Genomic DNA, 14689 nt, shown 5'->3' with positions numbered 1-14689 from the left:
ATGCACGTGTGGGGTATTTATTACTGTAAAATGCTCACAAAATTCATAGGCACCTAAGACTTACGATGGCATTATCCAGCGCGGCTGGAGAATTAATGGGCAGCCTTTTCCCTGCGCTGAAGCAGACAACAGAGGGGGGGGTTCTCTGTCATCCAGGGGTGAGAGCAGGGAATGAATGCATATACAGTACTCCCCTCTAATGCTAATGGACCCTAGCACTGAGATTAGATTTACACCCTCCCTCGAAACATACACCGGGGGGGAAGGCAGCTCCCCCAGGCTGCCTTCTGAAAAAGGCCTGGTGCTGTGAAAGCTGCTCTCTGCTCGCCCTGCCTCATCCCCACCAGCCTCCTCACCAGAGGAGAAGGACCTCTCACGTTTTCCCCTGCCCACAGCGATGGTGAGCAGAGCCATTGTCCCCCTGCACGCCCCCATCCTGGCGCCAGAGGCTCACTCCTTTGCAGGTACCCACCACCCCACCATGAATGCTGGTGGTGTCTCGGTCCTCAGCATCGTGACAGTTCCAACCCCCTGCCATGGGCAGGGACACCTCCCACCAGACCAGGTTGCTCCAAGCCCCATCCAGCCTGGCCTTGAACCCCTCCAGGGATGGGGCAGCCACAGCTTCTCTGGGCAACCTCTTCCAGGGTCTCACCACCCTCACAGCAAAGGATTTCTTCCTGAGATCTAATCTAAATCTCCCCTCTTTCAGTTTAAAACTGTTCCTCATCATCCTATGGCTCCACTCCCTGATCAAGAGTCCCTCCCCATCTCTCCTGGAGCCCCTTTAGGAACTGGAAGGGGCTCTAAGGTCTCCCTGGAGCCTTCTCTTCTCCAGGCTGAACACCCCCAACTCTCTCAGCCTGTCTTCATAGCAGAGGTGCTCCAGCCCTCGAAGCATCTTCGTGGCCTCCTCTGGACCCGTTCCAACAGGTCCATGTCCTTCCCATACCTGATCCTTGCAGCATCACATCTCACCAAGTGAGCCAGAGCACGCACAGCACAGCTTTTGGGCCAGCTTCAATTTCATTCCAGCTTTCTACAAGCTATGGGGTTGGGGGGGGTGACAGGCAAAATTTTAAGATATAAAGTCAGAGTCACAGACAAATAATAGCCCAATGCACACTGAGTCTGGCAGGAGAAGCTAAGCTGTCAGCACTCACTCCAAGGATCTGAATTAGCAGTCGGGCTTCACATCGGATCAGCATTTGTGTCATCAGGCCACAAGCCTTTCTGACCCAGCACCTGGAGCCCTAAAGCCTGACTTTCCCACCTGTTGAATCCAGGCTTTGGTAGGTTTAAGCCAACGAGGTGATTCCTTACCTTTGCACAGTCAGTTCTGCTGCTGGGAGGCTTTAGTGGAGTTTTCAGAAAAGGGGGATAAAATCCTACAAGGTGTAGATGCAAGGCTATTCGTCTTCCCATACTCTTTTTCACTGAAGAAGGGGAAGGTGCAAGATACTGGACAGAGTCAACTAAGCAGAAAAACTTTTGTGGATGTAAAGTTTTTCATAGCCTGTAGAACCTGGTATACATGGGGAGGGGACTGTAATTGGGGAAATATTGCTGCCAGTACTCTGAACAGAAGAAAATCTAATCTTCTTCAAACCCCACCAGCTGGGCAGTCCATGCAGGACACTGCAGGGGGTGAGATGGCACTTCCCCATCCCTGGAGGGGTTCAAGACCAGGCTGGATGGGGCTTTGAGCAACCTGGTCTGGCGGGAGGTGTCCCTGCCATGGACTGGATGATCTTTAAGGTCCTTTCCAACTCAAACCATTCTATGATGGCACAGATATACAGAATCTTCTAGGTTGGAAGGGACCTTAAAGATCATCTTGTCCAACCATCAACCTAACTGACAAAAATAGACACCCACACAACAAACAAGGAGCATCATCACTAAACCATACCTCCCAGCACTTCATCAACCCGTCTTTTGAACACCTCCAGGGATGGTACCAAGACTTATTTGGGACATCTTGGTTGCTTTGCATGCAGCTTCTCAGCTCAGCTTTCCATTTCAAATCCCTGAGTCCACGATCACCTCTCTCCTTCCCTTAACATAAATATTTTTGCCAGGTCCTGATCTCCTGCCACTGGGCCAACCTCCACCAGTCCTGAACCAGAAGTGCAAGGGGAGGAACCAGACCCACCTCCGTAAAAGGACAGATAGATCATAGGGCAGATGGAACAACCGAGGGATACACAACTAATTATATGCACGTGTGGGGTATTTATTACTGTAAAATGCTCACAAAATTCATAGGCACCTAAGACTTACGATGGCATTATCCACCACGGCTGGAGAATTAATGGGCAGCCTTTTCCCTGCACTGAAGCAGACAAGAGAGGGGGGGTTCTCTGTCATCCAGGGGTGAGAGCAGGGAATGAATGCATATACAGTACTCCCCTCTAATGCTAATGGACCCTAGCACTGAGATTAGATTTACACCCTCCCTCGAAACATACACCGGGAGGGAAGGCAGCTCCCCCAGGCTGCCTTCTGAAAAAGGCCTGGTGCTGTGAAAGCTGCTCTCTGCTGGCCCTGCCTCGTCCCCATCGGCCTCCTCACCAGAGGAGAAGGACCTCTCACGTTTTCCCCTGCCCACAGCGATGGTGAGCAGAGCCATTGTCCCCCTGCACGCCCCCATCCTGGCGCCAGAGGCTCACTCCTTTGCAGGTACCCACCACCCCACCATGAATGCTGGTGGTGTCTCGGTCCTCAGCATCGTGAGAGCACCACACCATCATATAGAGGGTTAAACGCTCCTTTTACAATCTCCTTGCTCCCCAAAGAAACAATAAGCCTACTTATTTTATCTTTTTCAAAGTTCACCATACTTCGGCCCTGCGTCAATAACTTCGTCCAATTGTTAAATTCCCTTTTTCGCCAGTTACAAGGTTTTGGATAGATTATTTTAGGATTGGAAATCTCCCATTCTGATAATGATCAATCACCGCCCATTTCTGATGTTGTTATAATTGTTTTGGGGTCCCATATAGATGGTATCTTTTCTTTTTCACCACCAGTCGTCACCCATAATTTTTTTAATCCTCCTTCAATTCCTTCTTGTTCGACTACAGTTCTTAGAATTTCATCCGAAGTCTGGGCAATTCTATGCCTATTCTTCCCCATCATCTTTGCTGTGGGATGGGAATGGGATTTTGACCTGAGGAATAATAAACCTAACAACGGGGAATGTGTGACTATGGATTTTCCACTGGCAGAAGATGTGACTTTGGATTTTCCACTGGTTCAAGATGCTCAGGAAGAGAAGGACAAACCATCAGGAGAGTTCTCCTGGGTAGATTTTTTTTTTCTTTCCATCCATGGCTCTACATTTGAATGATGTCCCTTGAGCAGAGCCAGGGCCAGCCCCCAGCCCTGGCAGGAGCTGGGGCTTGGGAGGCACAGCTCTTGGCACCGGGTGGGAGCGTGGTGGTGCTCACCCACCTCCTACCTTGAACTGGAGAGGAAGGAGTCCCACCACAGGTTTGAGCAGCCTTCCTTCATCCCCGGTGGTGGTCCTGCTCCTGGGCAGTGTCACCACGCGGTGGGAGTGACCAGGGGCCTGCTAAAGAACTCCCTGCAAATAATTCACACCAACTTGTTTAAAGGAGCAAATGGGTTTAATTATTAGTTACAATCTTGTCAATAATTATCACCCCATCTGTGGGTAATAAATGGCAGCTTCTCACAGACTGCATCATTAGAGTTTAAGGACACCAATGGGGTGCATTAAAATGCTGAGGAAAGCATTGATCTGGTGTAAAAATGCTCTTTACAAATTACAGGCACGGGTCAAGCCCGCCACCGAGTCCTCCCTCTTCCCATCTGATGCCAGCCTGCCCTCTCCTCTCCTGCCTTCCCACCCTGCATCCTCCCAGTGCTCCCAGCCCATGGCTGCTGGGAAGACAAAGACCCCAGTCTCCAGATTGCGGGGGATCTGGATCTTACGTAGGAGTTTTACAGAGAGAAGAGACAAAGACCCCAGTCTCCAGATTGCGGGGGATCTGGACCTTACGTAGGACCGTGGGTTTTACAGAGAGAAAGCTGTGTGGTTTCATTAAAGGGCTGGCATAAAGCACCACAGCTCCATCCCGGTCAGCTCTGCTCCTTTATTCCCACAAAAGACCTGCCCTGGGCATCTTCACAGCATTTATTATTTTTTTTTAAATCCAATGGACAAGGCAAGTAGGAAGATGGAGGCAATGCTTCCCCCAACGCAGCCACTTCTGGGGTGGAAAAGCATCAGTCATCACACAGCAGGTCTTCTCGGAGGAGAAATGATAACTCTCTCTTTTTTTTTTTTTTTTTCTTTTTTTTCTTTTTTTTTTTTCCTATTTGAACTGCAGGCTGGAATATAGGCCGGCAGAATGTAATTATCCAGGCTGGAATTTGGCCAAGATGCTGGGGCTAACAGCCCTACTGTTTCAAAATATGCCACAGTATCCTAAATGATCACATCTTGCAGGATTTGATTTTGCATTTCATCCAAAAAAACAGCGTTGGGAAGTCGATGAGCAGGATGAGCAGAAACTCATCCCGCTCATCCCCCTGCCTGCTGAGGGTTCAGCCCAGAACGCCTCCTGAAAACTCTTTTCTTTTTCTGTGCAAAGCCTTGAAAGAAGTCAGTGGGTTTATTCCCTTATTCCCTTTGCAAATTCTCTGCCAGTAGTGTCCTTTTTTTTTTTTTTTTTCCCCAGTGAAAAATACATCAACTTTCAGAAGGGGAAAGTTAAATAAAGCAAGATATTTACATTTGAAAACAAAAACAATAAAACAAACAAAAACCCAAACAAGAAACAAATCAAAAACCCAAACAAACAAACAAAAAACAAACAAATGAAAAAAAAAAAGAGGGGAAGGGCATTTCTTTCCTCTACAACAATAACTAAGATGGACTTTTGCTTTTTTTTTAGCTTTTTTTTTTGGATTCAGCCTGTTAGGACAGAGAGAGGATTAAGATAACTAATGGACAGCCTACACAGGCAAACAAAACTAACACCTAGATGACTCTTGGCGTGTACAAGTGGTAAACTCTCCGTGAAAAAACCAAAAAAAAGAGCTGGATTGAGAGAGGGAGGCTGGACTACCCCTGAGCCACAGAGTAAATAAACCTCAGCCAGGGCCCATGCACAGCCCTGTCAAATACCCAGCCTCCCAGGCTTGGAGCCTGTCCCCCCCCCCCTCCTTATTAAATAGCTCCAAATGCTCTCTGCCCCTTCAAATGCTAGGCAAATATTGGCAGAAGGATGGACGCTCTGTTTTAAAGATACCCCAGAGGCAGCAACACCCACCGAACTTTTTGGGAGGCGGCATCAGGACTTGGTGGTTTTTCTCTTCTTACTTCAGTGAATGAAAGTTTTTTGGCAGAATAAATTGCCCTTTTGGCTGACTCGGGCTGTTCAGTAGCTCCTGTTGAATTTGGCCAATCGTCCCCTACGGGGGGAAAAACAGAAAAGGCAAAGGTAATTTTGAAAAGTCAAAATATTTCATTTTCTATTTTGGAAAAAAAAAAAGAATCGTTATGATTGATTTTTCACGTTGAAATGTCTTCCCTTTGTGAAACATAAAATAACTGTTTTTCTGGAGAGGACAGTGGTGATCTACAAACAACACATCTCATTTGGACTGGGAAAATCACAGCACCCTTCTGTTTTACTGAAATATCTAGAAAAAAATTCCACCTTAGGCTAACCAGGGGAAACCAAACCTCTCTCCATTTTCAGTTGGACAAACGAAAGCCAATGAATGAAAGGGACATTCAGGAGCAGTTTCAGATGCTGGGAGCCCAAGAGGAGAGCGTGGAGCATCCGAGCAGCTCTGCAGCATCCCCAGCGCCCACGTCCTGCAGCGGCCTCGGCCTCTCTGCACATCATTTGCCAAAAATCCCAAACTGTCACTTATCTCACACATTTGAACCGCCCTGAAATAAACTGCCCCAGCCCATTGCCCAGCTCACATCCAGCTTCCATCTCATCCCTCTCCGAAGCTGAGGGGAATGTAAAGAAGGAAAATAAGCCGAAACGCAGGAAACACCACCATCAGTTCTTAATTTGCAGCCATTCCTACGCTGCTCCTAAATATCATGGCGATTCCTCCGATTCCCTGAAAATGTAAGAGACTCCTAAGAGCAGTTGTGACTTTTAGGAAGAGTTTATTTCTGGCAGCCGGCACCAGAAACAAATTATTCCCATGTTGTAATGCATAATGCACGCTAAGGTCTGCATGAGAATTGGAGCTGGCCACTGCACAAACACAATTCCACCAGCGAAAGCTTCCAGCCTCATTCATAGGTACCTGTTCTTCAATTCTGTTCCTGTTGGAAAAAAGAAAGAAAGAAAATAAGAAAAAAAAAATGCCATGTCACTTAATTGACCGAATCCGTGCCACAAGCGGTTTGCAAACACACTTGTTTGAAGAAGATACGCCCCGGCTGATCTGGAAAATCCCTAAGCAAGGCATTCAAAATAAATCAGAACTGATTCGTGGTGGGTTGTGTCAACAGGGGGAACGGAGGGCCTGGCACGGGTACACCCACAGCAATGATAATTCCCTGAGCTCGCTCCAATGAATTCTGTACCCTCTTCCATTTTACCTCCTGCAAAAAATTCCCAGCAGATCACTTTAGGGCGAGGGAGGTCTTGCAAAACCGATAAAAAAAACCCCAAAAAATGGCAAAAGCACATTTTAAAAATCAGCTGGGTAAATATTTGCGTTGGAAACTGGACCCCCAGACTCACTCCCAGGAGTCAGGGGTGCGAGGGGACCACTCTAAACACGGACAACTTGAAAAATTCCCAGCAGATCACTTTAGGGCGAGGGAGGTCTTGCAAAACCGATAAAAAAAACCCCAAAAAATGGCAAAAGCACATTTTAAAAATCAGCTGGGTAAATATTTGCGTTGGAAACTGGACCCCCAGACTCACTCCCAGGAGTCAGGGGTGCGAGGGGACCACTCTAAACATGGACAACTTGAAAATGGGAAGCAGGGATGTGAGGGAGCTGGTCTGAACCAGGGTGACCTCACCAACCTCAGGGAACCATGTAAACACGGACAACTTGAAAATGGGAAGCAGGGATGTGAGGGAGCTGGTTGGAACTAGGGTGACCTCACCAACCTCAGGGAACTGTGTCCTTTACTGTGGCTGAAGATCCTGACCCTGCACTCACATGTGCACACGCATGTGGGTGTGCCCGTACTTCACGCAAACACACGTGTGTCAGCTTGGGGGGGGGGGCACCCCCACATTCTTAACACGTCTGGGGGTATATTCCTACATCCACAATGAACTGTTTATGAGCAAGCTATCAAGAAAGAGTTTTTCACTGAAATTATTCAGTGAATGGCTTCAAACAATGAATACATGGCAGGAAATGGCGATTGGCTCCGGAGCAATCCGCAAGCAGAAAAGAAGGCAAAAGCAGTTGAATAAATGGATGGCTGTGAATTACTCATTTAGCTGCATTATCTGCTTGTGGGCCCAATTCAGCAAATGCCTAAACACCCACTTCCCATTAAGGGCATGAATAGTCCCATTGATTCAATGGGGTGATTTTCTCTGCCTTCCATGGGGCAACTCAAATACTTAAATTTAAGCAAGTGCTTAAAGTGCTTTGCTGAATCAGGAGGTATGTCCACGCTGTATATACCTGTGTTATACAGAAGGTCAGATTAGCTGATCAAAGAGTCCTTTATGGTCTTCAGATCTATAAATCTATGAATAAAACCAGCCTTTGCTGGAATTGCTTCTCCATAACCTTCCCGAACGCTGAAATTCATCCACACCCCAAAAATATTAATAAAACACTCCGCACTTAACTCTTTTCATATTATACTAAGTACGCCACTAAATAAACCTCTTAATATTCCAGTATATTTTGCAATGAACATTTTCCCGGTACGCTAGAGCGATTCCTCCTTTTGTGCCATCCAGAACACAATCCCCATGAAATACTGCAGTAAACATTTCTCTGAGTACTACAGCAAACACTACCGGCATTAGCAGATTAACCATTCCACTGAGCGCCATATTAAGCACACGTTTAAATACTGAGAAAAGACGTATAGCCTCCTCTTCCCACTGCGCCTCGTTACCCTGCCGAGATCCATATTTTTTCCTGCACGGAGCCGACCAGCCCTGTGCTTACCTGCTCTCTTCCCTCCCCTCCATCTCTTTTTTTTCCTTTTTTTTTTTGGGTCTCCTTTTCCTTTCCTTCATCCTGCAGCCCTTCTTCTGGCTGGGAATAAATTTGCCAAGGGGGCAGGAATAAAAGGGGTGGGGGATAAAGGGAGAGTAGAGGATTTGGCGCATTGTTCAACCCCCAAAATCACCAAGAAATCTACGTTGTGAGAGCATCTCTGAAGTCTGCTGATGGAGAAAGGGGTCACCTGTGGGTAACCCCCTCCCTGGGCCAAAATAAATAAGCGGTGCTCCATAGTAGCAGGCCTTGACTGGTGCAATTTGGAGTTATAAAGCATTGTTTGGGTTTTACAGGTGTACGTTAATGTCGGTGAAATTACCGTGCTCGGGAGCCTTCAACGGATTCATCTTTAGCAAGTGTTTAAGAGCCATTGACTCGTCTCCTGTTGCTGACAAACCATCTAGAATCAACCCATGGTTCTGCTCAGCTTTTCTCCTTTCCCTCCTCTCTCTCTCTCTCTTTTTCTCTCTTTTTTTTCTTTTTTTTTTTTTTTTTTTTTTACTAGCAATTTGATGTTTGATCATTTGAGGCAATGAGGCGGAGGGTAATTTACGTTATCAGGGAGGTATGAGGGGTGCTGGGAACCCAGACGCAAGGCCCATTCGCCTGCTAAAGCGCCATCGTAATGTAATGAGACTCCAGTCAAGTGCAGCTAGTAATGGAGAGGAACATTTCCCATTCATCTGCCTACCTGAGACTCCACCGAAGACGACAATAACTTTTGCACGGGAGGAGCAAGAAGCAGGGGAGGGGGGGGACACACACGGTGAAGGGGGGGCCGGAGTCCCCATGGCATGACTCCCTGTCTCCTGGAGAAGAACCAGAGCTTCATCCTTTAGACCATCGAGGGAAGAGAATTAACACAACTCAGGAAGCCACAAAACAGGTTGGTGGAAGTGCTTAACCCTTCCCAGGTGCTTCCCAGCAAGGACCTGGTCAGGACAAACCCCCAGCCCTTCCCACCCATCTGTGACCAGGTCCCCTTCATGCTCCCCCAGGACAGACCCTCGCACACAAGTAGCTCAGAGAGGATGGGAGCTCCAGAGCAGGCCATCAGGAAAATGCCTGCACATCAACTGGCAGAAAAAAGTTGGAAAAAGGAGGAAAACAATTATCCAGAAGTGCTCCAAGGCCATTTCCATCCATAGGGGTTTCTCAAAAAAGCCCTTTTCCCCAATTGCCCCTTGCCAGCTCCATCACTTCCCTGCAAGCGTGGCTTCCTTTTGCAAAACCAGAATTTTGAGAAGCCCCTTCCATTTGTTTTTAAGTGTGGCAACAGGACATTGGGGCCGCATCAACAACTATTTCTTTTAATGCCACTTTCTAACAGCAGTCAAAAGGCAAACAAAAACCCCAGTCCTGCCCCCGGGGGTGGGATTTCATTCCCCAGGGCCATGTCAGAGCAGCCCCCTCCTGCCATAAGCCCAGGGGGAGCAGACACTGATTCTGACCTGCAGTGTCCCAGGGGCGCCCATTCCCACAACAGGGATGAGGAACATCATGATGAGGACATCATGATGAGGGACAACAACTATTTCTTTTAATGCCACTTTCTAACAGCAGTCAAAAGGCAAACAAAAACCCCAGTCCTGCCCCCGGGGGTGGGATTTCATTCCCCAGGGCCATGTCAGAGCAGCCCCCTCCTGCCATAAGCCCAGGGGGAGCAGACACTGATTCTGACCTGCAGTGTCCCAGGGGCGCCCATTCCCACAACAGGGATGAGGAACATCATGATGAGGACATCATGATGAGGGACATCATGATGAGGACATCACCCTGACCAGAGAGGAAACTGAGGCACAGGACAGTGCCCCATGCCATGTCATGATGAATAAAATCCAAAGGCTCCTTTCTTTTTTCAGGGAGTCAGTTCTCCCAAGGGTGCTGGGAGTCACTTCTGTCTCCCTTCCCACCTCAAACCTGGCTCCTCAGCCTCGGTCCTTGCCTGTGAGACCCTTCCTGGCTGCAGATTCACCTTCCATCCTGGCTGGGCAGCCTCCCAGCAGCACAGTGGTAACACCACCACCACTGATACCCATTGATACCCACCACCACCCATAACAACAAGACACATATCCAAGTTCTTGTGGGCAACCCCATCACTCGGCGCACACTTTGCTTGTGAGCTGAGGGTAATGACAGCTTGAGGGAACCTCCTGGATGCAAACACATCTCCTGCTACAAAGACCTCCATGTATGTCAAGGGGTATAGATGGTGAGGGCGAGATCCAGGGGCAGGAGAGATTAATTCCCTTCCCTCAGCCCATCCTAAACCCGCTGTTTGTTCCCAGAACTCAGCCTGAGAAAGGGAGGGAGAGAGCGAGGGAAGGAGAGAAGTGTGTGGGGGGGGGAAGCCAGAGGGAGAGACCTCAGCTCCCCCTCCCAACCCTCGCCAAATTCCATCCTGCCACATGGACCCTTCCAATTATATCCCCGTTTGAAAGGCTTGCTGTCAGGATGAAAGGCGCAGAGCCGTAATGAACTGACGATTAATTTGCAGTTGGCTCACCCAGCGCGTGAGCGTCTCTCAGGCTCGCTGCGTGCGGGTGCTAAATATGACGATGTCAGCAATTGTCAGCCAGAGCCAGGGTTACCCTTAATAAGAGTCTCTCTCTCTTTCTTCCTGCTGCCTGATTGCCCGCTTGCTGCCTTTCAGGGGCTCCGGTTCCCCATCTTCCCAACGGCGAAGGGAGCCCCGGACCGGTCCAAGAGCTGCCAAAGTAGGAAAAAAGGAAAGGGAAAACCGCCTCTGCTTGGACCTGGGGGAGTTACAGCTTCTGCTGGCAGGAAGACCCCTCAGGATGCCAGCGGGCACATGAGTGACAGCCATTCCCCAGGCTGGGATCCTTTGCACCTCCAAAATTAACAGCAAATATCCCAGCCCCTCCATCCATGCTTAAAACCAACCACTCGCTCTCTGCGCTCAGGTTGGCATCATCTTGGAGGGGGCACGATGGCCAGGGAGTGGGACAGACCCCGAGTTTCCCTTCTGCAGAGGGACATCCTTCCCATTCCCATGCAGAAAGGAGGTGCCAGCAGCTGGATTTCAGGTTGACACAGCCTGATGGGCTCTGGGCATATTTCCTCTCCTCCTTGAACATCCCTGCCAGCCCTGGCACGGACTTGGGGACCTGACACGGTGTTGAGGGCTCTGTGAGGGCACACGGAGGCATCGTCCATGCTCCCAAGAGTTTGCCCAGGGTAAATCAGCCACGATGTGCCCGGGTGTGGGAGGGAGGCATCCAGAGAGTGCTGGATTGACAGGGCTGGGAATACAACCCGCATTTTCTGCGTTAAGGGGCCTGTCATCAGGTCACCAGGGAACGCTGCTCTGCAGAGGGAAGCACAACACCTGCTCAAAAGACACCAATATTCCAAGTAAGGAGCAATCGCACAAAGACACCTCCCAGGGAATCCAGGGTGACCACAATGGATACCATCCACCCTTCCATGTCCATCCAAATCCACCTCCTTTCCCCATTCTCACAACAGGAATGGGATCCAGGCCTGAACCATTACCCATGTGCTTAAGCTCAAAAAGATATTTTCTTCAACTCTCCAAAGTCAGCCACCCCAAATCATCGGGCATCTTTGAGAATCTGGGTTCGGGAAGGTCACCATAAATTCTGCTGTGGAGAGAGCATCAGACTCCTGGGACACAGCAAGGCAACGTTCTCTGGTGGGTGTGGGGCAACGAGTAGGGCATTAGAAGTGTTCATCATACAGCAGCTTCCTTTTACACTGCCCAAAGGCCTGTAAAATACATTTCACATCTCTCGTTCACGAGATGATCATCATTATTAGACCTGGCTTCAGGTCATTATGTTGGGATCTGAAAGATGGGTGCACTGATTTCAGCATGGCCATGGACTTCTAGAGCTTCAGGGGGCTGATTAGCAGAATATGAAAATCAGCTGCAAATGGCTGAAAAGCCTCTACCCAGAATCACAAACCAATCACTGTACCTTCACTGCTGCAAATATTGCCTGTTACCAGTATATATCCCAGAATGTGCATAAAACCCCCCAACACCCACCATTGTAAGTGTGGGATTCCTGCGCAGCCCATGTGCTCTACTATCATGTCATTGTTACCCTTTTAACTCTAAAATGTTATCTTTATCATCATGGCTCCCCTTGAAGACCAAGCCCAGAAGACCAAGCCCATTGGTGTTACTGGGCCTGGGCTCAGGCGTTTTCCCCACCCTCTGCTGGTCTTCACCTCTTTCATGGAGACACAGGCATCAGCCAGAGGGATATTTCTCCTTGGGACACTTTTTCTTAAGAAACTTCTCATCTGAGCTGGCTGGAGCATCCTGTGAATTCATGTCAATGAACTGGTGTTGCTCAAAGTAATTTAAAAAAAAAAAAGCCATAGAAAAAACCACACCAGAAAACCAGGTTCCCTTTGGGACATTTTGGAAAACTCTTCCAATGGTTGGTTCAGAGTGACATTTAGTTCTAATTCTATATGGATCCTATTAGACAATGTTTACAGAGCTCAGTCACCAAAAGAAGCACCCTTTGTCATCTTGAACAAGACATTTCATTTAATCAAAAGGGATGGTGTAGGGTTTTCCCTGCCCCTAGTCTCTTGATTTGCAAAAAAAAAAGTTGTTTCAGCAGAACCAAAGCCAGATTACAGCTGGGTATGTGTGTCTTTGAAACTGCCAGTGACTATAAAGTCTGCTCTTCACCCAGTTCTGGTACATGTTTAACTTTACAGTCTTAGGGTGCCCACACAACTTAGCAGCTGGTCACAGAATCACAGAATCACGTGGGGTTGGAAGGGACCTCTGGAGATCATCTAGTCCAACCCCCTGCCAGAGCAGGGCCACCCAGAGCAGGTTGCACAGGAATGTGTCCAGGTGGGTTTGGAATGTCTCCAGAGAAGGAGACTCCACCACCTCTCTGGGCAGCCTCTGCCAGGGCTCTGCCACCCTCAAAGGAAAGAAGTTCCTCCTCATGTTCAGATGGAACTTCCTATGTTCAAGTTTGTACCTGTTCCCTCCTGTCCTGTCCCTTGTTACCACTGAAAAAAGACTGGCCCCATCCTCCCGACACCCACCCTTGAAGTATTCATGGGCATTGATCAGATCCCCCCCCAGTCTTCTCCAGACTAAAAAGACTCAAGTCCTTCAGCCTTTCCTCACAAGAGTGATGTTCTAGTCCACTCAGCATCTTTGTAGCCCCTTCTCCCCTTCGTAGCAGGCTTCCCTGCATAAAACCACATTCCCTGTCTGGAGAAAAATACGGAATGGAGAGAGGCAAAAGGATATTCAGAGATGGGATTTACAGAAGGCGAGTGCTTGGGATGATCTGAGGCCATTTTCACAAAACGGACATATTACTCCTCTCACAACTCCCAAGGTAACCCCGGTAGGGTTTGGTCCCAGGTTCTGTCATACCAGCATGATGAAGAGGACAATGGTGATGGGTCCATCACCACGGGCTTTGTGTGCACTTCACAGAGCCTTTCGTTTTTTGGGTGCGGGTCTACACGTACCTTATAGGTCTTGCCATAACGACAGATGTGTTTTCACCACATAACCCCTGCCACCAGAGCCTGGCGTTGCTCCTGGCATCGTGCTGCTTCCCTGGCAGAGGTACGGGGTGTCCTGCCAGCTGGGGACAACCCGGGGCCGGCTCACACACCATTTTAAAATAAACTTACCTCAACAAGGGCTTTCTACAAAGATGCCTTCCAAGCTGCTTTTCCTGCCCACCGAGCACGCCTGGGCTTGGGCGAGCAGCTTTTTGGCTTTCCCTGCTCCTTCTGCCGTGCCCGGCTCCCCTCCGGAGCTGGCTCGGTGGCCTCGGCAACGGAGCTGGAGTCACGGCACCGATGCCACTTGGCAGGAGCTCCCAATGACGCCACGTCCCCACGGAAGCCAAGCAGAAGCCCTCGGAGAGAGCCCAGGGCTCCTCTGCAAAGGAGACCTGAGCCCTTTAAGGAAGAGAGAGGAGCAGAAATCAATTGTCTGCTCGCCTTCCTCCCCGGGCCCCCCTCTCCCCCTCCTCCATCACCACCACCACCACACACGCACCCTATTCACCCTGCTGGAAGGTGACATTTGCTATTAACCTTATATTGGGCCATTTTGTAAATCAATGTCACTTACATTTAATAACAAGTGTAATCAAAGGAATTATGCAAATTTAATTTGATGCTTCTTGAATTATGCAAATCTGCACCACATATAATGGCTTCTGACATGTGCCCAGTTGGAGAACGTTCCATTACCTCCTCTCTTATTACCCCTATTATTATTTTTATTTTTTTATCCTGGGGAGGGGGGGAGGGAGAAGGGAGGGAGCAGCGCTTAGGCTTGGAGGCAGGGGGGAATGGGCGAGTGCAGGGGGAAGAGAAGGGAAAGAAGAGGGGTGGTGGAGGAAAGCGCTCCTTTGCCTGCATTTTGAGTAGAAAAGCCTCCTGAAGGCATTTCTGTTATTGTTATTGCAGAGCAAGGAGAGCGGGG

Source organism: Calidris pugnax, unplaced genomic scaffold (assembly GCF_001431845.1).
Source record: "Calidris pugnax isolate Ruff unplaced genomic scaffold, ASM143184v1 scaffold196, whole genome shotgun sequence".
NCBI lineage: Eukaryota > Metazoa > Chordata > Aves > Charadriiformes > Scolopacidae > Calidris > Calidris pugnax.
The sequence above is the reverse complement of the archived record's forward strand: the minus strand, read 5'-3'. Positions refer to the sequence as shown.